We start from the raw sequence: 20,662 nt of genomic DNA, 5'->3' as shown, positions 1-20,662 counted from the left end.
CCCATCAGCCTTCTGGCCTCACTCAAGCCAAGAGGCCACCATGGGTGAAGCTATTCCTTAAAGGGACAGCGGTTGCCTCCTCTGTCTTCGCCATGTTTCTGCATTTCTACAGCGTCCCTTCACAATCTGAACACACGAGGGGACCCGACCCTGAAAGGTGCCGGTGAAAAGTGGCACCATTCCATCCATCCTGGCATCTCCCTTTAACCGCGGTCTGTGACCCAACGTAGGCGAAGAGGCAAGTTCAGACTAGGGAGGTCCAAAGGCAGAGCCAGGATTCAAATCCAGGTCTGGCTGATCCCAGAGTCTGGGACGGCTTCTGCTACAAATGTTGACGTACAGACAGAGAGGACAGAGAAGGTAAAGGAAGGAGGGAGAGAAGGAGGGGGGCGGCGCTGGCTTCCTCCCAGCCAAGACTGGACCCAGAAGTAGCTGTGCTCCTGGTTCGGGCTTTCTGGCCTGACCAGGAGCCTGGAGCGCAAATCGGGGCCTGGTGCCGAACCTGTGCCCGCTGCTCAAAGAGTTGCCTTAAAGCTTCAGGACTCAGGTATAGAGAAAAACTTTGAGAGGCATTACGAGCCACTGAGTAAGAGGAGCGAGGGGAGGAGAGAATTTCCCAGTCGGGAGCCAGCGGGGACTGGCTTCCCACGCTGTCCAGGTTTCCTCCAGAAAAGCGCACGCACTGGGGCCATCTGCGGCTGAGGTCGCCGGCAACGGCTTCCCCGGCCACCCGTGAGCTTCCCAGATTTCCGGAAAGTCCCCAGCAGCCTTCCCAACCCCTGCTTCCACCCTCCTCCCGACCACCTTTCAAGAATTGCACAATTTCCTGAAAAACGAACAAACAAACAAACAAACAAACAAACCCTCCCTACTAGAAACACCCCGAGCAGCTCCTGGCTGCCCGGCTGAACCCTGAGTGTGACCGCGGGATGGGGGGTGAAGCCAACCCCCAGAGAGTATTTCTGCCACCCAAAAGAATGGAGGCATAATTGTTTTGGAAAGCTAAGGTTGCCTTCTTTGGACACCTGAGTATATAGACTGATAGTCAGACCTGCTACCTACGTTTGAGGAAGCAGATCCCATCAGAAAGCCGGAGAGGTCGGGATGATCCCCATTCAGTGGATTGGAAACATTGGTCCCCAGGACACGAGCCACTGAAATCAAGCGTGTGAGCCCTGCATTGGTCAGCTCGGGCCGCCACAACCAAATACAACAGGCTTGGTGGCTTCAGACTGGAAGTCCAAGATCAGGGTCCGGGATGGTTGTTCCCGGCGAGAGCTCTCTTCCTGGCTTACAGAAGGTGTCTGCTCTCTGAGTCCCCTCACCGCCCTGCCCCTGTGTGTGCACAGCGAGAGCGAGCGACGCTAATCCTGTAGGTCGGGGCCCCACCCCTAGGACTTCGTGTAACCTTCATCACCTTAGAGGTTCCATCTCCAAATACAACCACACCTGGAGGCGAAGGCCTCAACCAGTGGGTGGGCGGGGCGGGGGTGGGGTGGGGGAGGGACTCGAACATTCAGTCCATGCCCGACCCCCAGCCTGGTGCTCCTCCTATGGCACCTGGAAACCGATCGCGGTAGGGAGAGGCATCCGGGGAGGGTGAGAAGAGAAGAAAACGAACAGGGACGAAGGTCTGGGCCTAGTTGCAGCCCAAGTCCAAAAGACGCTCCTCTCCGAGCCTCGAGGCAGACACCCCGTTGACATACTGAATCTGCGATGCTTATTCTTGGCCCGCGTCGCGCCTTTCAGAAATCTGAATTTGTCGCCAATTTCTAAAGATTGGAAGACTTCCCGTGACAACCCGGGTTTCTGGCATCTCTTGGAAAATCAGAAGGTCCCTCGTCTCCCTGGGGCAGCACATCAGCCTAGCAATCAGTGTGGGAGTAGCCTGTTCCGATGGGGCGTCTGACTTACTCCCTAGCTCACCCCGGTTCCTGCCCCTGGCCGTGACCTCCCGGGCTCCCTCCGGGCACACCTGCGCCCCGTGGGCCTGAGGAAGACAGGGCGCCGCTGAGCAGGCCCAGCCTCCGTGAGCTGCTTTGCAGAGACAACAGCACAGCGTGGGCCCTCTTTGATTCTGGAGTGCCCATCCAACGTGCGGCCGCCCGCTTCCCCCCATGACAGTATTGCATAATTCACAGGAAAGCGGATTAATATACAGTCAGGAAATTCAGACACTCGATACGACTTCTAAGGGCCTTTTTATTTGTACGAAAAAAATATCATCCCAGAATATTCACTGTTCCTCCCCTCTGGGGTTTGAAGATCATCCCCCAAGACCCCGTCCCACCGACCATTTGGAGGATGACCAGAGAATCCTGTAGGCCGAGGGCGGGTGGCTTCCTGGGCACCCCATGCTGGCTGCAGGCACCCCGAGGTTTCCATGTGAAGGGCCCGATCTCGGCGTTTATTTATTATTAAAAACTCAGTCTCTAGCTCTGAATCCTTTGCTGTTTTTTGGCTCTTTCCTGAAGCCTCTCCCACAGCCCAGCTCCTCTGATCATTTGTGTCGGAAAGTTTCCCCGTTGGCCCAGGAGGAAGCCGGCCTGTTACCCCACGGTGCTGCTCGGGCCAGGGGAGGTGGGGCTGGGGGGGAAACCAGCAGAGGCAATGGTAATGGTTTCTGGGTCCACCCACGCGGCTCTCTGCTCCTTAGCCGTGTGACCTTGGGCAAAGCGCTTTACCTCTCTGGGCTTCTGACTGTTCCTCTGCCAAGAGGGGGTTTGCCACGCCCCAGAGAAAATGTATCGTGATAGCGGCTGAGGAAAAGTCTTCGAGAGACATAAACGATACCTAAAACTCAGTGAACAACAAGGAATCGGTGAGGGCTTCCAAAGGAAACAAACAAGGCCACCCAAACAAGGTAACAGATGGTGAGGGGAAATAGAGGACTATTGACAAAGGAGTAGGCGGGTTTGAGGACACTGACAAGGGATCGGGCAGCACCCTAGGTTGTATCTGTGGAGGTCTAAGAAAAGGAGTAACTGGCAGAGAACCCAGAAGCATGGCTGTACAAACAGGGTTACCTGCACAAAGAAACGAAAAGCAGAAACAGACCCATAAATACACAGAACGAACTGGCGGTTGCCAGAAGGCTGGGGGTGGGGGCATGGGTAAAAGGGGTGAAGGGGGATGGGGGGGTACAGGCGTCCAGTTATGGGATAAACGAGTCATGGGGTTGAAAGGCACAGCCTTGGGAATAGAGCCAGTGACATTATAATCGGGTTGTATGGTGACGGATGGTACCTACATTTGTGGTGAGGATAACATAACGTCTCAACTTGCCGAATCACTGTGTTGGGCACCTGAAACTAACGTAACGTTGTGTGCTAAGTATACTTCAATAAAAAAAAATAGAGAAAAATGAAAATTAAAGCTAACCAAAAAAAAAAAAAAAGAGAGAGAGAGAGGGCCGCCTTCAGTAGGGCATACAGCCAGCCCCTGGTGACCTGGTGAGGCAGGGGAGAAGCTGGAGGAATAAATGGCCCAATATGTTCTCCTCTTACCCTCCTCAGTCTTGCTGGGGTCTTCCATTGGCCACACCCAACTGGAAGCCAGAGAGCAAGGAAGTTCTCATAGCTGTGCGGGTAATCAGTCTCTCAAGCCACAGAACAGGGTGTGGAAGATGGTCACCGGGTCTGGAGGGGAAACAGAAGACATCTGGAGCCACCTGGAGCACACAGGTACCAGTCACTGTGTTTGTAAAGTGCGTCGGGCCCTCTGGCAAGGCTTCGTATCGCTGTCTTCCTTGCTTGCCTCGCCAGCCCTAGGAGGTGGGGACTCTATTATCCCCAGTTTACAGATGAGCAAACTGAGACTTAAGCAGACCGATTGACAGGCCCAGGATCCCCCGGCCACTCGCTGGTAGAGGCAGGAGTTGAACCTAGGATCTCAGATTCCTCGGGCACGTGGCTGTGACGGGCTCTCAGGTGGAGAGAGAGGGCTGTTCCTGCCTCACTATTCTGGATCCCAGCGTCATATGAATGCCTTCTGCGTTGTTCCATATGCGAGTGTCGGGCCCTGTGCTGGGCACCATGGAGATTTGCTGGGCTGGCCTCAGGGACTCATCGTGTAACCATGAGCCCTGTGAAGGCAGGGAGCACAGCCCTGGATACAGGCACGCCGGGGTGGATGGCGTGAGCAAAGCAGACGAAACAGAACGTAACGCTCAGCGACAAGGAGGGTCTGCGGACAGAGGAGACAGCCAGCTCCAGGTGACCCTGGGGCTTCCCCGGGGCCTGGAACCCTGTGCTGACAGAAGCGGAGGGAGTGAGGGCGCGGGTGAGCCGTTCTTTCTGAGGTCCCCGTAGAACACGCAATTGGACGTACCCAGCTGGCCGTTGGGCTCTGTAGGCTTTGAGCAAGTTCTCTGACTTCTGTGTTCCAGGAACCGAAGAAACAGGGCTGCCTCCCCTCCCCACACTTCTTTTCTCGGTCATCTATGGATTAATACGGAGGACAGCGGGGTCCCAGGGAGAGTGAAGGGTAAATATAAGAAGAGCTCAAGTCCATAATCACCATGTGTAAATCACCTTTGCACCCCTGCCTTAGACGAATCATGTGAATGAAAGATAAAGCTCTTTTGTGTCCAGCCACTGACATGTTAGGGTTTGTTGGTTACGAGACAGAGTTAACTCGCCAGAACTTGGAGCTTTTGCGTGGGTCCCATCTTGTATATGGAAGGTTCTGCAGGATGGGGAGCTCGGACTGCCTCCAGAGGGGTCCCTGGCTTCTAAGAAGAGCTCCACTAGGCAAGACAGAGGTACATCTTCCCCTAAGAAATTTCTGGCTTTCGGCAGGGTGAGGCGCACCCGGGCCGGGGATCGGAGGGGACCTGGGCAGTTGGGTCCCCCGCTCTCCAGGGACCCAGAAGCAACTGGAACTCCACGCATAACTGCTCCAGTTCCAACAACGGGCTTCCGGGTGTGGCAACAGCCTGGAGAACTCAGCCGGCAGGACGCCTCCATCCGACCCCCACGCTGTCTTCTTGCATATTGATCCAAGCAGCTCTTCCTCGGCTTCAAGTCTCCAATGGCTGGGGGTTTTTGTTTGTTTGTTTGTTTGTTTGTCTTGTTTCGTTTTGGGTTCTCCTGGTTTTTCATTTTCTCCCCCCAGATGGAGCCATTTTTCGTTGCATAATTGAGACCCGCCGGGCCTCCCCGCACCCCCCCTCCACCCCCGCCCGTTGCCGGCCCCACCACTGCTCTCCCAGGACGAAGCCCCAGAAGAACCCGTGGGGCGACAGCCAGGGCCTTCCCAAACCATGGCCTAATTCAATGCTATTTGATACTCCTGCAAACCCAGGACCCGCACGATGTGCTGGGACCGTGTTTGTTTGGAGAACACAGTTCCACCCCCTTTGTACTGCAAGCCCAGGACCGAAGAACGTGCATACATTTTCTGCAAATCTGGAGTTTGCAAGGGCTGGAAGGGAAGGCGGCTCGAGACCACGCAGACGCACTACGGTTTCTCTATCCATGATACGGGGGCGCGGCTCCGCGGCCCGGCCGCCTCACAGGGAAGTTACGAAACAGCGCGGAAAATGCCTTCGTCAGTGGCGAGTGCCAGCTTCGAGGAACAGGGGAGTCTTACGACCGTGATCCCAATTAATAGGGGTTTCTTTTTCTCCCCATAACGAGCCATGGGGAGACTGGAGCACGGCAGTGTGGGGCAACGGTTCAGTGGCTCAATGATGCCAACAAGGCCTGAGGTCTGTTTCATCTTTCAGTTCCCCCATCCCTGGGATGTTGACTTTGGACCTCACGCATTTGCTTCCTGATCCCACAATGGCCAGGGGCTCTCTAGACCTCACGTCTGCATCAGAGGCAGAGGGAAAGGGGTCAAGGCAGAGGTTTTCTTCTGACGAGGCTTCGCCTTTGCGTTTGATAGGGTAAGCCACATCCTGAAGGTTGTCCCGTCACCTCTCACTGGCCCCAGGGATGAGCACAAAGAGCAGGGGCACGAGTGATGGGGTGGAGGAGACGATGGGTAGCACCTGCCACAGAACCACAGACTAAGAGGGGCAATGAACTGGGTTCCAACCCTGGTTCTGCCCTGAAATTGCCCAGTGCGTCTGTGGGTTCTGTCCCTGACTTCTCCGTGCCTCAGCTGACCTTCTGTCCCAGGAGACAGTTGAACTCTGGGCCCTCAGGGACACTTCCTCTGTCTGTGGCTCTGAGGCTGTAACCTGGAGCTGGTGACCATTCTGTGTGGCGCCTTCAGCAGAGGAGGCCCCTCGTGACTCCCTGGGGAAGGCCAGGCCCACCCGTCTGCTTGTGTCCCGCCTCCTCTGACGCTGCAGTGGCCAGTTCCTCTGCCCCAGGATTCTGCCTCCAGGGTCGGATGAATCTGCGCTGATCTCAGAGTCAAGCCTGAGAGTGTGCAGGGGCCTGCCTGGGACAGAGGGAACAGAGCGGGCAGCACAGGCTTGAGCCCCCGGAGGGCTGGCTGGCTGCTGGTCCCAGGGATGCTTCTGATTTGCCACGTGACCTGCAACCAGATGCTGGCTGTGCCTCAGTGTCCCCCGCGTTCGGGGAGGGAGCTGGACAAGATGGTCTGTGTTGGGCTGCAGAGCTTTAAACTACGTCTGTGGGGTCGAAGAGGAAAATGGGAGAGAAAGCCCAAGTCCGCATTCCACAGGAAGCCCCGGACGTGGCGAGCCAGGACTGCCGTAGAGAAACAGAGGCCCTCCTGAACGAGAGAGTCAGTGCTTTCTCTGGGCTGGTGTCACAGTTCCAGCCAAGGAACTTGACATTGACGATTCTCAGAGCCTCAGGCAGGGGGCGGGCCCTTGGGCTCTTGTTTCTGTTCCATAGACGTCTCAAAGCCCCGCCTGGAGATGACTCTGCCCTCCCCAACTTAGGGTTTAAGGATCCGTTCTAAGAGTACGTGGCAATGACCCACCTCTCTATATTCCTCCTATCCCTTCTTCCTCCTTTCCTTCCTTCCAGAAGCATTTACTGAGCAACTACTGTGCTAGTGACCTAACAGTGAACGAGACAGACCCGGTCCCTGCCTCAGCTCCGGGGAGGTGGGGACACAGGCACTGAATAAGTATTTACCGTCTGTATGTTGAGGGTCAAAGCTGTGAGAGCACAGATAAGAACCAACCCACAGAGCCAAAGAGAAAGGGGACAGGGACAGCTTCCTGGAGGAGGTGGCATTCACGTGGCAACCTGAAGGATAGGGAGGGGTTAACCAGGTGGTCCACACAGGGGCATCCACTGCGGCCACTGTGAGTGGGGGTCAAGTGGCTCACTTCTGCCCGCTCTCCAGAGAATCTTCCACTGGGTGAACGCTTCACCCGGAAATGCCTAAGAGATTCCCTGTTCCCCTCATCACCGCCCTGAGGGAGTAGACTTCAGTCAACAACTGACGTAGGGCCACAAACCCGGTCCCCTTGACTTAAGGTGGGACAATTCTGGCTCCATCACTCCCCAGAGCTCCCCCCAGGGCTAGGCTAAGGATGGACTGCTGTGGAACCCATGGCTTTGCTCAGCTCCCTCGCCTGTCCTCTCCTCCTTCCCGTGCTCGCTTACAGGTTTCTTCCGGAACAGTTCCTCAAAGAGCTGCTCGTAGAAGAATCCCCATGCTGATCCGTTTCTGGGGAAGTTACCCTAAGACACCCGATGACCCGCTACTCCAGCAGAAAGGATAGCTCATATAAAAGCCCCGTTGGAGACAAGGAAAAATAGGGGAAATTTGTAAACCACGATTCAGGGTGGCCGGGCCGTGGAATCTGGGGGCAGCATGGTGAGCCCCGAGGCTGCCGACTCTCCCTGCAAAACCCGGAGATTCTGCACCAGCTGTTGTCCTGACGCAGGCTTGGCGAAGTATCAGTGAGAGCCTGCTGGCTCCCTCTGCCCTATCTTGGTTTCCAGAGGTAACGTCAGCCCAGCCGTGAGAGAGGGAGATCAAGAAAAAGGCATCCAGGGGAAGCCGGAGGTATGCCTTGCTGATAGTAACGCGCTGTGTGTTTTGCAGGCCCTGTGGATCGATAGCGATGCATAATTGAGAGGCTCAGCATTGTCTGGTTACTCATCCGTGAGCCCGAGAGACGCAGCCCCTTGCCAGCCCCGGAGTCCTTCTGAGGCTTGCTGCCCAGCTCTGAGGCATCTCTCTCAGCCCCCAGCCGTCTCCTCACTCAGCGACAACAGCCTCTATCTAGTGGAGGGAAGGACACATCGGACATGGGCAATGGGGAGTGGCAGTTCAGAGGGCAGGCTCTGGAGTCAGACTGTATCAGTTAGCTATTGCCACAGTAATGCCGTGTAACAAAAGAAAGGACAAACTCTCGGTGGCTGACAACAGTAAGAATTTAGCTAACGCCCCTGTTGGGGGGTGGTGCTGAAACAGCTTCTCTGACCTTCAGCTGGGCTTGCTGATGTGTTTGTGGTTCATCTACAAATTCACCGATCTCAGCTGTGGAGCTCGGATAGTTTTGCTTTCCCTGAAGATCCGTGTGCAGTCTGTTATCCTCCTTGTTCCAGTGAGATAGCCGGAGAATGTTCTCACAAGTACAGAAAATGGAAACATAAAACCTCTCAAGGGCTAGACTCGAAACTGGAACACTGTCGACTTTGGTCTCATGGTCTTGGCCAAAGGAAGTCACGTGAGAGCACCCAAAGGCAAGGCTAGGGAAATATACTACACCTTTTTACGGAGAGGTACCGTAAAGTCACATGGCCCAGGGTGAACTATCAGGGCCAATAACATCATCTGTCCTGGACTCCTTCTCTGGACTTCTGGCTCTGCTGCTCGCTAGCTGTGTGCCTTTGAGTAAGTCATTTAACCTCTCTGAGTCTCAGTTTTCTCCTTTTTAAGAGAGAAATACTAATGGTAACTTCCTTTTGGGTGGTCGTAAGGATCTGATTCAAGTGGGAGAGATAGGTAAGGAATTGTTCTATACGGTTTGTTATCTTAGCACCACGAAGTCCTGTAGCCGTGAGGAAACCATCTTTGGGGCAAGGGCCAGCTCTGAGGTAGCAGAGGGGAAAAGGAAAGGAATCTAATCCTTGAAGTCTCTGAACTGCCTGATGGAGTGACCAGAAGCTCTCGAATACTAGATCTGTGTAAGCCATAAATTCCCTTCCTGTTTGGGCAAGAGTGGGCTACTTTTTTTATTACTTGGGTTACAGATGTTGACTTCTTACGTGTCCTCTGAGGGCAGAGAGAGGCTGTCCAGCATCTTTTTTGACTTCATCACCTCCCTAAAGCCCCAGTGTCTAACACCATCACCTTGGGAGTTACCGAAGGTGAAAGGTTACCAGTTCACCATGTGAATTTGCGGGGGCACAATTCAGCCCATAGCAGTGGCCTAGCCTCTTAATGCTTTCACTATCTGTTTTCTGAAACACTGATTCGTTTAGGACAGGGTATCTCTTGAAATAAAATATTCAGCAACATTTTTAGTTGAGTAAGTTTCTTTCTCTTCCGCCGAATTCAAGTTAAACATATTCCGTGGCTTTTCTTTAATGTCTACAATTTATCGAATGTCGAGTAGGAACCCATTTCGATCACTCATTCTGTTTTGATCCATTTGCCTGTCCATCTTTCTGTCGGTCGATCTATGTAATGTTCCCTCAGCGTATATGTGAATGGAACGGCGGGAGTAATAGGCAGTCGTGGGAACAATGGCTATTTCCTAGCAGGAGAACGTAGAATGATTTTCCTTTCTCTTCCAGTTTTTTCCATTTTAAATTCTTATATTTTTGAATGAGCAGGCACCTTTTTATTTTACCAAAAAATAAAATTTATTACCACTTTTCTTTGTAAAACCCAACTTGCTGATAAAATAAAGATGATGGTTGCCATTAATTGAGTGCCCGCTACATTCTGGATGAGTGTCTCCCAAAGCAGACTACAGTTTGTGTGGCTCTAGCCTCTTTCCTCTTCCTCCTCCCTCCCTTTCAGCCAAGTTTATATCTTCAAAGGTCTTTCATAGACATTGCCCAATGGTCTCAAGTTCCACCTGTCAAGTGGCAAGTTTGGACTGTGATTGCTCGCCCTGTTGGACAGAAGGGTAAGCTGAATCCAAAGAGGCTAAGTGGCTTGGCCAAAGTCCCCTGGCCAGAACCCAGGTCTCCATATTCCCAGCCTGGAGCCTCCTGGGCTAGGACTATGGGAAGCTTTGGGTGCAAAGCCAAGAACTCCACCTTCTTGGTCCAGGACTTGGCACATCAACTCTCTATCTTCTACCTTCTTCTAGAATCCCACTTGAGTTCAACCTGATCTCCAAGACTCCCATCCTGAGGCTCAGAGAGCCTCTTATGAGTGATAATCAGCACCGGGGACATTTTTTGAAAAGTTACTAATATTAATTTTACAGAAATGAAATCAAATTGGATGCCTCCTGGCTTTCCCCGTTAACTTAATGTTATGGACTTTTAACGGATGTTTTAATTAGATGTCCCTAGTAATGGGAATATGGCTCAATTTTCAAATGAGGGACCAAGCTGCCAATATTCCCATTTGGACTTTTAATTAAGGTGAGAAAATATGAACCAATCACATGGGATTATTGCTTGGGTTTTTTGCAGGATGGTGAAGTCATAATACACCAGGCACACAAGGGCCTAGAGGGGAAAGGGAAGGCTGGGAGTCGCGGTTGGGATGGTGGGGACAGGCAAGTCAGGACGTAGTCACTTGAAGGGGATCCTATACTAGTCTATTTTTCTATGTGAAGATGTGGATCTGGAAGCTGCTTCCAAATACTTATCTGCATTTCTCTTGGACTTTCCGAGGTTTGTGGAATACCCGCTTAACAAGTATATTGATTTGCTTTTGCTGTGTAACAAAATATCCCCCAAATTTAGTGGCTTTAAAAACAACTTTCTATTATTTCACAATCCTGCATGACAGCAATTTGGGCTGAGCTTAGCTGGGAATCCCTTCTAGTCTGCACCAGATTTAGCTCATCTTGCCTAGGCTTGTCCATGCATGTGTGGTCAACCAGTGGACCAGCTGGGGCAGGCTGGCTGATGAGGGTCTCATCTGGGACAGCTGGGATAAATGGACCTTCTCTCTATGTCGTCAGCCATTTTCCAGCAGCCTAGCCTAGGCTACAGGGTTTTAAGAGTTGCTAGAAGGTAAGCCCCCATGCTGAAATGCTTTTCAAGTGTCTTCTTGCATCAGAGACTTCTGCCACTGTACTGTTTGCCAAAGCAAGTCACATGGAGGGCTCTGTCAGAGGATGAAGGCATAAGAGGCAGGAGCAAATTTAGGGCATTCCTACAATTAACCCCCCATGACAGGTCAGGTGAAAAGCAGGGAAAGTCTGCTTCATGAAATCAGAGGTCCCAAATACCAGTGCCTGAAATGCATGACACAAAAATGAATGAAGCAGGCCTGGCAGCAGGCACTGAGGGATACCGGTGACCCGCACCATGACTAAAGAGTCTCTTTACAGCTCAGCCCCAGCCAGTCATTACCATGCAGGAACACCAGCCAAGGGTGGCTGGAAAGTATATTTTCTCTGTTGTCAGCAGATGTCTGCGTTTTAGTACGGTGTCTCTCAATTTTTAAAGGTTGGACACAAAATAAATGTTTAAACTCCCGTACAGCCAGCAGGGAAATGGGAGACAAGTTTGAACAGGCACTTCACCCAAAAGGAAATCCAAATGGCCAATACAGACGTGAAGTGGTGCTGGACCTCTTTAGTCATCAGAGACATACAAATTAATCCCAGGATGAGGTACGTTCACACCACAGTCTCAGACCCTGCTGATGGGAGTGAAAGCTGGGGCAGGAAATTATCTAGAGGAGTCGGAGGTATGTATGGACCATATGCAGAAATGCCACTCCACAGCATGTACTAAGAAACAGGTGCCGTATTCACCAGGCCACACGGTCGAGGGTGAGCATGGTGGCTTTGTACCCAAAAGCCCAATGTGGGAAACAACCCAAATGCCCCTCAGCAATAGAACTGCTACACGTGTTGTTGTGGACCACTCCGAGGGAGTTCTATGCAGCAATGAACGTGACCAAAATACTGATACGTCGGTGAACGGGTGCCACATAAGTGAGTCTCACGGACGTGATTCGGAGCAAAGAAGCAAGACTCAAAAGAATGCATACTGCATGATTCTCTTTATAGAAAGTTCAAGAGGGAGTAAAATTAAACTATATGCCAACGTTCATGTGCATACATGATAAGCAATTTTTAAAAGAGATGAAAGCAGTTTGAGAAAGCCAAGGTGGTGGCTCTCTGTGAGGGCAGAGAAAAGGTGGCGACTGGCTGTGGGCATGCCAGGGGCCCTGTGTTGCTGTCACAGAAAGTTGCCAACTTTCTTGACCTGGGAGATGGTTGTCTGAGTTGGGAACTGGAGTGGGGCTCAGCTGAACGATTCTTATGTTCTAAGTGGTATTGCCTGGGGTCACCTGGTGGGTGACTGGCTAGTTGGGAGGTTCCAAGATGCCTTACATCACATCCGTGGGAAGGCTGGGCTCATCTGGGCTCCTGAACCCCCTCCGTGTGGTGTCTCGGGCAGAGCGGGTGGCTTCTTCTACGAGGCTCAGGGTTCTGAGAGTCAGTGTTCCCAGAGACAAGAAGTAGAAGTTGCTGGGTCTAAAGACCCGGGCCCGGAAATGAGCACACTGACCGCCCACTGTATTCCACTCATCAGAGCAGTCGCAGAACACCCAGGCTCCAGAAAAAACACGTACCCCACCTCTCCATGGGAGGATGTCAAAGAATCTGTGGCCATCTTTAACCTGCCAAAATGCTATCACTGAAAAGAATCGACCAGTATTTATTATGAGGCTTCCAGGGTTAGAAATTTGAGGACACAGCCTTGCCACTAAGACCCTCCTGTTGCTTTGGCTGAAAGGGCAAAGCCCTGAAAATCAGCTTCTTCCTTCCTCTGGGGTGGCGGTCCTCGGTGCTCGGTCCGATGAAAGGCGAAGAGCAAGTTTTTGGCCGACTTCTGTCCCCCAGGGCGTACCCTTTCCCCCCTCAGTTCTCTAGCTCCAGGAGCACTGCCTTCCACCGCCCCATATGTGCGGGGTTCTTGCCCCCCCCCACCCCCTCCACCCAGGGCGACGGCCAGCGAGTCAGATGGCGAGCGAGTCTGCTGAAGGCTTAGCAGCCAATAAGAGGCTCTGTGTGATTCGGTGACACGCCTGTGCCCCATTCCCACCCCAAGACACGTACAGTAGCGTTTCTTATCTGTCAAGTGGCTTTTTAGGGAGTGGCAGGTGAATACAGACGTGGCACGGCTTTGCAGCTGGGTTATCCGGGTTGCAATTTCAATTCTGCCGTCTACTCACTATATGCCAGGTGCTGGGCGACTTCTTTAATGTCTCAGTCTCCTTGTCTGTCCGATGGGGATAATAATAGACACCCCTAAGGGGGGCTACTAGGAGGATGAAGTCAGTTAATATAAAGCAGCAAGAACGGTTCCTTCTCATAGTAAGTAAGGATTCGGCGAATGTCTGCCCTTATTTTTAGGATTGCAGAATGAAAGTACACCTAGGAGGAAGAATGCAGAAGAAGGCACAGTGGAAAGCCAGTCGTCCTACAGTTGTATCTCCTGCCTTCCTCCCCAGAGGTGATCTCTGCTGGTAGTTTCTTGGATACACTGCCAGAAATATTCATCCAAGCCTGTGTGTGTGTGTGGGTGTGATTTTTATTATTTTTTACTTTTTTATTTGGAAAATTTTTTTTAATGTTTATTTATTTTTGAGAGAGAGAGAGAGAGACAGACAGACACAGAGACAGAGTGTGAGCGGGGCAGGGGCAGAGAGAGAGGGAGACACAGAATCCGAAGCGGGCTCCGGGCTCTGAGCTGTCAGCACGCAGCCCGATGTGGGGCTCGAATCTATCAACCGTGGGATCATGACCTGAGCCGAAGTCGGACGCTTAACCCACTGAGCCACCCCGGCGCCCCGTGTGTGTGTGTGCTTTTTAAAAATCATACACACACACACACACACACACACACACACACACACGTTGTAGAATACTGAATACTTTTATAGATATTTATCTGTACCTTGCTTTCTTTCTGTAACTTATTTTCAAGGAGTTTTTTATGAGCACATCTGGACTCAAGGAATTGAGCTCTAATGGTAGAGTTGAAGATATTAGATATTCAGGCCCTCAGGGAAGAGATTCAATGGAAGAAAAAATCCTTTAGGCCTTCCTCAAATTCCACCTGGAGATAATTCCTGATCCTGCTTGTGGATTTTAAGTTTTGTCCCCAATTCACTCTGTGACCTCGGCAAGTCCCTCCTCTCTGGCCTCAGTTTTCCCATCTGTTAAATGGGCGTTGGACAAGGCGATCTCTAAGCCCTTCTGACGCAGGTCATTCTAGGGCTTCAAGGATACCCGGAGACTCCAGCCTTGGCCGTGACCCTGGGACGTCAGGATCCGGGTCATCTTCTACAGCCCAGGAGTCGCCAGGCCCCATTGCACACAGCTTCTGTAAAGGGGCTGGGGACGGGGGGAGGGGGGGGAGGGGGGGCGTGTGTCACTGATGCAAGGAGAGTCGGGTAACAAGGCCAGAGCGGGAATGAGGCAAATGTCCTGGGACCGCCTGAACCGAACCCGGGGCATTTGGAGACGCCAGGCGGGCGGCCTCGGTTTGTGTTGGATGCCTCACAGCCCGCCCGTGGTAACCAAATCAGCTTTTGTTTGTTTGTCTAAATAGGAAGACAGAGGCTCGGAACTGCCTGGGATGGCTCCACAAACAGCCCCGCGGCCAGAGTAGGCGGCCGGGGGCTCAGCTGGGCAGCCGGGGGCCTGCGGGACTGAGGAGGGGGCGCCCGGAGGCCAGGCTAACCGAGCCTGTGAGGGGATTGGCACGGGCGGGCGGCCGGGCAGGACTGAGGGGAGCTTGCCCAAGCGAGAAGTCTGGAAGGGAGAGGCCGGCCTGGCCCAGAGCACAGCCTCGGGTAGGCCTCTTCCCTCTGCCCTGGCTGTGCCCTGCAATCTCTGACCTCATCCCCGGGGAGGCGGGCCTGGGGCCCGACCCCTGCGAGCTGCCTCCGCCTTGCCCATCAACACGAGTCAGTGTCAAATGGGTTATTGATCTCTCCCTTCTGCTATGGGGGGCACAGCGGCCAGTTAATGAGGGCCTCCCTGGTCAGCAGAGGGAGTGGAGGGGACCAGCTTCCTCAGAGGCCAGGACAGCTGGCAGCCATCCGGGGGCCTCTTTGACCCTCTGGTCCCCCAGGCCTCGCTTCCTTTCCATCCCAGAGCAGTCGGGCTCCTGGTGGGGGCTGGGGGGGACGGTACCCCCAGATTCAGAATTAGAAGAGCCTTTGGGTGTTTCGTTTTTGTGGCAAAAGGAGATATAGATTATATAGATTAGGTATAGGTGTAGAGCTAAAGCGTTTAAAAGAGCCAGTTTTATAGAGTACAACTGATCTAAGACTAGCAAATTCATGTGATTCAATCCAACCATTATAAAGATACAGATGCGGCATTGACTTAGATCTCAATCTACATTCACACAGAGATATACAGACTCATAGACAGGCACACATATTTTAACATAGTATACTAGTCATCGAATGTATCAGTTTTACTGAGCTTTGGCATCAGGGACATCCGGAACCGGACCCCCACCCTGCCACTTACTGCTGCCGCGATCTTAGTTAAGATACTATCTCCTGGGGGGCGCCTGGGTGGCTCAGTCGGTTAAGCGTCCGACTTCGGCTCAGGTCACGATCTCGCGGTCCGTGAGTTCGAGCCCCGCGTCGGGCTCTGGGCTGATGGCTCAGAGCCTGGAGCCTGCTTCCGATTCTGTGTCTCCCTCTCTCTCTGCCCCTCCCCCGTTCATGCTCTGTCTCTCTCTGTCTCAAAAATAAATAAAAAACATTAAAAAAAAAAAAGATACTATCTCCTGGAACTTCTGTTTCCTCATCTGTGAATGGGAAGAAGGGGGCAGGGGATATAGATAGGACCAGCTTGGCCTGAACCGGGATAACTGATAGGGACCTGACCCCTGGGGTGCAGAATGACCTTAACAAAAGGTGACCTTGCCCTTTCTTATTGGGCCTCTCTGGCCTGTCAGGAAGCAAAAATGCCCTTCGGCCCTACGCGTGGCGGAGAAGCACAAACATTCATCTTATGTAAAATTTGTCTCGGTTCCAAAAGTAATCCGTTTTATAAAATTCTGAGCAGTGAACTGAAAGAAGAAGATAAGACGCCCCCCCCCCACCGCCCGCCCCCCAATCCCGGGCCCTGAGACTACCAACGTGAACAGTTTATCATGATGGGGGGTTCCGGATGTATAATTTGCAGGTAGGGAAAATCTGAGTCAAATTAGCTTCAGACGAAAGGGAGTTGATGAGCCCACATGCCTGAAATGTTCAGAGGAAGCTTGTCAGATGGCCCAGGGGTTGAATGATGTCACCAGGCAGAGCGGTCAGCTTGGGGTACCACAACCCATACCACAGACGGCGTGGCTCAAACAGCAGAAATGTATTTCCTCACAGCTCTGGAGGCTGGAAGTCCAGGGCCAAGGTGCTGGCAGGGTTGGTTTCTCCCGAGGCCTCTCTTCTTGACTTGCAGATGGCCGCCATCTTCCTGGGTCCTCACACGGCCCTTCCTCTGTGCTCATACCCTCCCGGGATCTCTACTCTTATTGTAGGGACACCAGACACCAGTCAGCCCTCCTGAGTGACATCCCTACCGGCGCGACCTTGTTTAACTCTGATTCCCTCTCTAAAGGCTCTATCTCCAGATACACTCCCATTGGGGGTTGGGGCTTCAACGTTCGAATTTTTGCAGGGGACCCAATTCGGCCTATAACACCAGGGATCCACGGCTCTGCGTCCTTAAACCTGATTTCCTTTGCCCGCCTCATCCTTCGTCAGGACCAGTGGCCCCCAGCAGCCCCAGGCTGACCTCCTACCTTTTTATTTACAAGAGACGGTGTCTCTGTTTCAGAGTGTCTCTGTTTCCGTTGCTCCCGCAGAAGCCCCAGGATTCCGTTTGATTGGCCCACCCTGGGTCATGTGCCCCCTCCTGAGCCAATCACTGGGTCCTGATTGATCAGGCCCATGACCCGTGTTCATACTGGCTGTTGGGGATCAAATCGGCCCCATGAGAGCACACGGCCTGGAGTGGGGGGCAGTTCCCAAAGGACGTTGGGGTTTTCTTCCCAGCAGCAGGCTGCACGGATGCCGGGTAGGCCAAACAGCTCGTGCCTATCACGTTCTTGGAATATAATCACGCACGAGTACATGCTCCTGCCATCCCGGCAAAAATACAGTCAAGAGTGTCGGGGAGCTTGGAGAGGCATAGATTGCTAACCACCTCTCTGAATGACAGTTCTGTGGCCCTACCTGAGGCTACACCCTGCAATTCCTCCCTCAAGCAGTGTTGCCTTTATGCCCTTCTTAGACAACCCCCTCCAGCCCCACCACACGGGCCGCCCCCGAAAGTCAAATCTCTCGCCGGGTATGTTTCCTCTAGAAGAATCAAGGTGCCTTCAGACCCTGGCAAGGCAGAAGTCTCAGAAAAGAGACAGGAGGCCTCACAGCCTTTGCAAATGGAAAGCGCCATCAAATTCCGTCTGCCATCTAATGGAAGTTGACCTCTGCAACCATGGGAACACCAGAGATCCAGTTCGGCCTCTTTTCTTTAAAAAACATTTTTTTTAATGTTTTTATTTATTTTTTTGAGAAAGAGATAGAGTGCAAGCAGGGGAGGGGCAGAGAGAGAGGGAGACGCAGAATCCGAAGCGGGCTCCGGGCTCTGAGCGGTCAGCAGAGAGCCCGACGCGGGGCTTGAACTCACGGACCGTGAGATCGTGACCTGAGCCGACGTCGGACGCTTCACCGACCGAGCCACCCAGACGCCCCTGCCTCTTTTCTGACCTCTGCTCTCTGATCTGCAGTGGGCCCACCGAAAAAAGGAAGAGCTTTCATCTCAGTACCAGACCCCATTGGGTCCCCGCGCCCAACCCCCTAAATTCAGCATCTGATTTCCTCTTGGAAATCGCCCTTCTCCTCAGAGGGGCAGTTCAGGTAGAATGACAAATGCGGGTGCGTCCCACGCTGTGTGGAAGCCACCTGGATAAGCTCAGCCCTCTCTTCACCCTACAGCTGGGGTCAGGTGCGAGGTCAAGTGTGGGGTCGGGTGTGGGGTCTGCGTGTGGCCAAGCAGGTGCTCTCATCGGGCCTTTGCTCGTGGAATCTGTGATGCAAAGGCGAAGAAGGTACGGGTGGACTCCCTCGCCCCAGCTGTGGCCTGCTCGTGACCGCGTCATTCCTCCTGCGACCCCATGGCTGTGGTGGCTGCTCCCCAGGCTTCCAGAGCAGCCCTGCCATATCCCGGTCTGGTGACTCCTTGACATTTTGCCGATGAACGTCATCATGCCTTTTCTGCTGCTTACGGCCAAGACACCTGAACCCACCAGCACCCCGAGGGCCCTTCGATGCCAAAGTTGGCAGAGAGAAGGGCGGTGATCGAGACCCCTGGTGAGTACTCCTTTGTATGTTCCTTTCCTCCTGGCCGCACCGCTCGATGGCATTTCCCAGCCTCCCTTGCAGGGAGGCAAGACCATGTGACTAAGCGGCGGCCAGGGGAACGTGGGCGTGAGGTGCCCCTTCCAGACCCGGCCTGCAGGCCCTCGGCGCAATCGTCCACGGGGCCTCTGGGGTCCTAGAGGCGGGCAGTGCCCTGGACGGAAGACGCCACACGGGTGAGAAATGGAGTCTCACCGTTTCAAGCCACAGACCCTTCAACGGGTACTCGTTACGGAGCTGATGTTGTGGGCCCTCGGTGCGCGCACAGTAGGTCTCTTGGGAGAGGGTCCCATGCCTTGGAGCTGGCAAAGAAGACGCTCATCAAAGCCAGGAAGTGACCACGGCTGCTGCTCCCTTGTCAACCAGAGGGGCGGGCTCCCCCGACCGGGGGCCAGGCCGTGTGTCCCATAACGTAGAAAGGGCTTGATTAGGAAAGACCGAGAGCTTCACTTTCTTGCTCCTTCAAGTATAACCTCCGATTGCATTAAGAGTGAACTTTCATCAGGGACCCAGGGATTTCGAAGCGACTTTCGAATGTTCTGGAGCCTTCCCTTCAGAGTTCACTGGGCTGGGCCCTTTTTCCCAGAGCACTCTGGGAAGATCCTTCCCCGAGTAAAGGAGCAGATGTTGATTTGCATATATGCATGTTTCTGGCCTCTGATGAGATTAGGAGGTGCATTTTTAATCAAAGCCTCCAGCGAGGCTGGGCCCTCGAGGGGAGAAGAGGAAATGTCACAGCAAAGAGGGTGTGGGCCTGGGAGACAGAGGCTCTCAGAGCTGAGGCTTGTTTATAAAATCGGATCGTTGGGGGGCCCTGTGGCTGGCAAACGAGGCGAAAGATGCTGGTCGACCTGGAAGTGAGGAGGAGGGCCCCGGCCCCTGCACTGGCGGCCTACAAACCTTGGACAAGTCCTGGCTTCTCCCTGAACCCGAGCTGCCCCTATAAAACGGAGGGTTGGGGTGACGCCACTGGACCCGCTACCTTTTCCAGGTTATTCTACGATGAAAAGCAAAATTATCCTGGACACAAAGTGCTTTGCAGCCATTTCGGGCCCTCATGATGCAGATAGAAGGAATGATCTCCCGGACAGGGTTGGAAGCAGCAGGGACGCCCCTCCCTGACCCCCGGGGCCCGGTCCGAGTTCAAGGGGCTGAGGGTTTTATCCTAGAAGGAAGTTCTCTTCCACCAAGATGCCCAGCTTGGAGGCTGGGGTAGGGTGGGGAACAGCCCACAGCCCTTCTGGTGAACAGGGACGCCTTGCTATCTTCGGAAGACGATGTTTGGAGACGATCGCAAGGCGAATTCTGTGTCCCTCGAGCCAGCTAATCGTCAGAGCGGTGTCCCCCGAAGTCTTTACGAAGGATGAGCTACGTCTGCGCGTATTCCTCGAACACTTCAAGCCCACCGCCCTCACCTCCCAGTTCCGTTCGTGTCTCCGCTGAACCGTTACCGCCTCCAACGGTCTTCCCTGAGCCATTCGGACTTCAGTGACTCTTGCCTGCCACTCTCTTCCCTCCGATCTACGGTTTCTCAACCCCGGCACTATTCTACCTCGCCCTGGATAATGCTTCGCTGTGGGGGCTTCCCTGTGCCGCGTGGGGTGCTTAGCAGCATCCTTGACCTCTACTCCCCGAGATGCCAGGAGCACCCACCCTCCAAAGGCTATGATGATCAAACAGTGTCTCCACACATTCTCAAACGTGCCCCGGGGGCAAAGCCTTCCCAGTTGAGCACCAGCTGTCCGACTTGTTTTATTTTTCTGTAAATAAAAATTTCTGACACCGCCTGAAGTGTACTTTGCATGTATTTCTGATCAGCCGTGTCTCATCCGTGGCCCCCACTGGAACGCGAGGCCTGCTTGGGCAGGGCCCCTGTTTTCCCTCGTTCCCCAGGGTGCCCGAGAGCAGAAACCGGACAGGTCAAGGAGCCCACCGAATGCCTGTGGAATAAATACGGGAGTGAGGAACAAAGCAGCGGCTTCACGCGCCTGTGTGTGGGGCACGATCCCTTGAACGTCTGTGTGCACGCGTGTGTGACCAGATGCAGAGATTCATTCCTGCGGCGGCTGGTACAAAAAAGCTTTTAAGGGAAACGGGAGCCTGCACCTGAATAGCACAAGTGCACTTTGAGGAGGCCACCTCCCCCTCGGGCTGCGGAATGGGCTTGAAATTGCGCTGCAGGAGG

General features: G+C 53.5%; 1 long non-coding RNA gene across 1 annotated transcript; it reads right to left on the bottom strand.

Moving 5' to 3' along the window:
• Nucleotides 1–2,200: 2,200 nt before the first annotated feature.
• LOC123382320 lies at nucleotides 2,201–17,376 on the bottom strand. The gene is made up of 4 exons (XR_006590534.1): nucleotides 16,860–17,376; nucleotides 3,507–3,638; nucleotides 3,251–3,311; nucleotides 2,201–3,026 (listed from the first exon to the last, which is right to left on the bottom strand). It is a non-coding gene; the product is annotated as an uncharacterized LOC123382320 (long non-coding RNA).
• Nucleotides 17,377–20,662: the final 3,286 nt, after the last annotated feature.

Source organism: Felis catus, chromosome E2 (assembly GCF_018350175.1).
Source record: "Felis catus isolate Fca126 chromosome E2, F.catus_Fca126_mat1.0, whole genome shotgun sequence".
NCBI lineage: Eukaryota > Metazoa > Chordata > Mammalia > Carnivora > Felidae > Felis > Felis catus.
The sequence above is the reverse complement of the archived record's forward strand: the minus strand, read 5'-3'. Positions and strand labels throughout refer to the sequence as shown.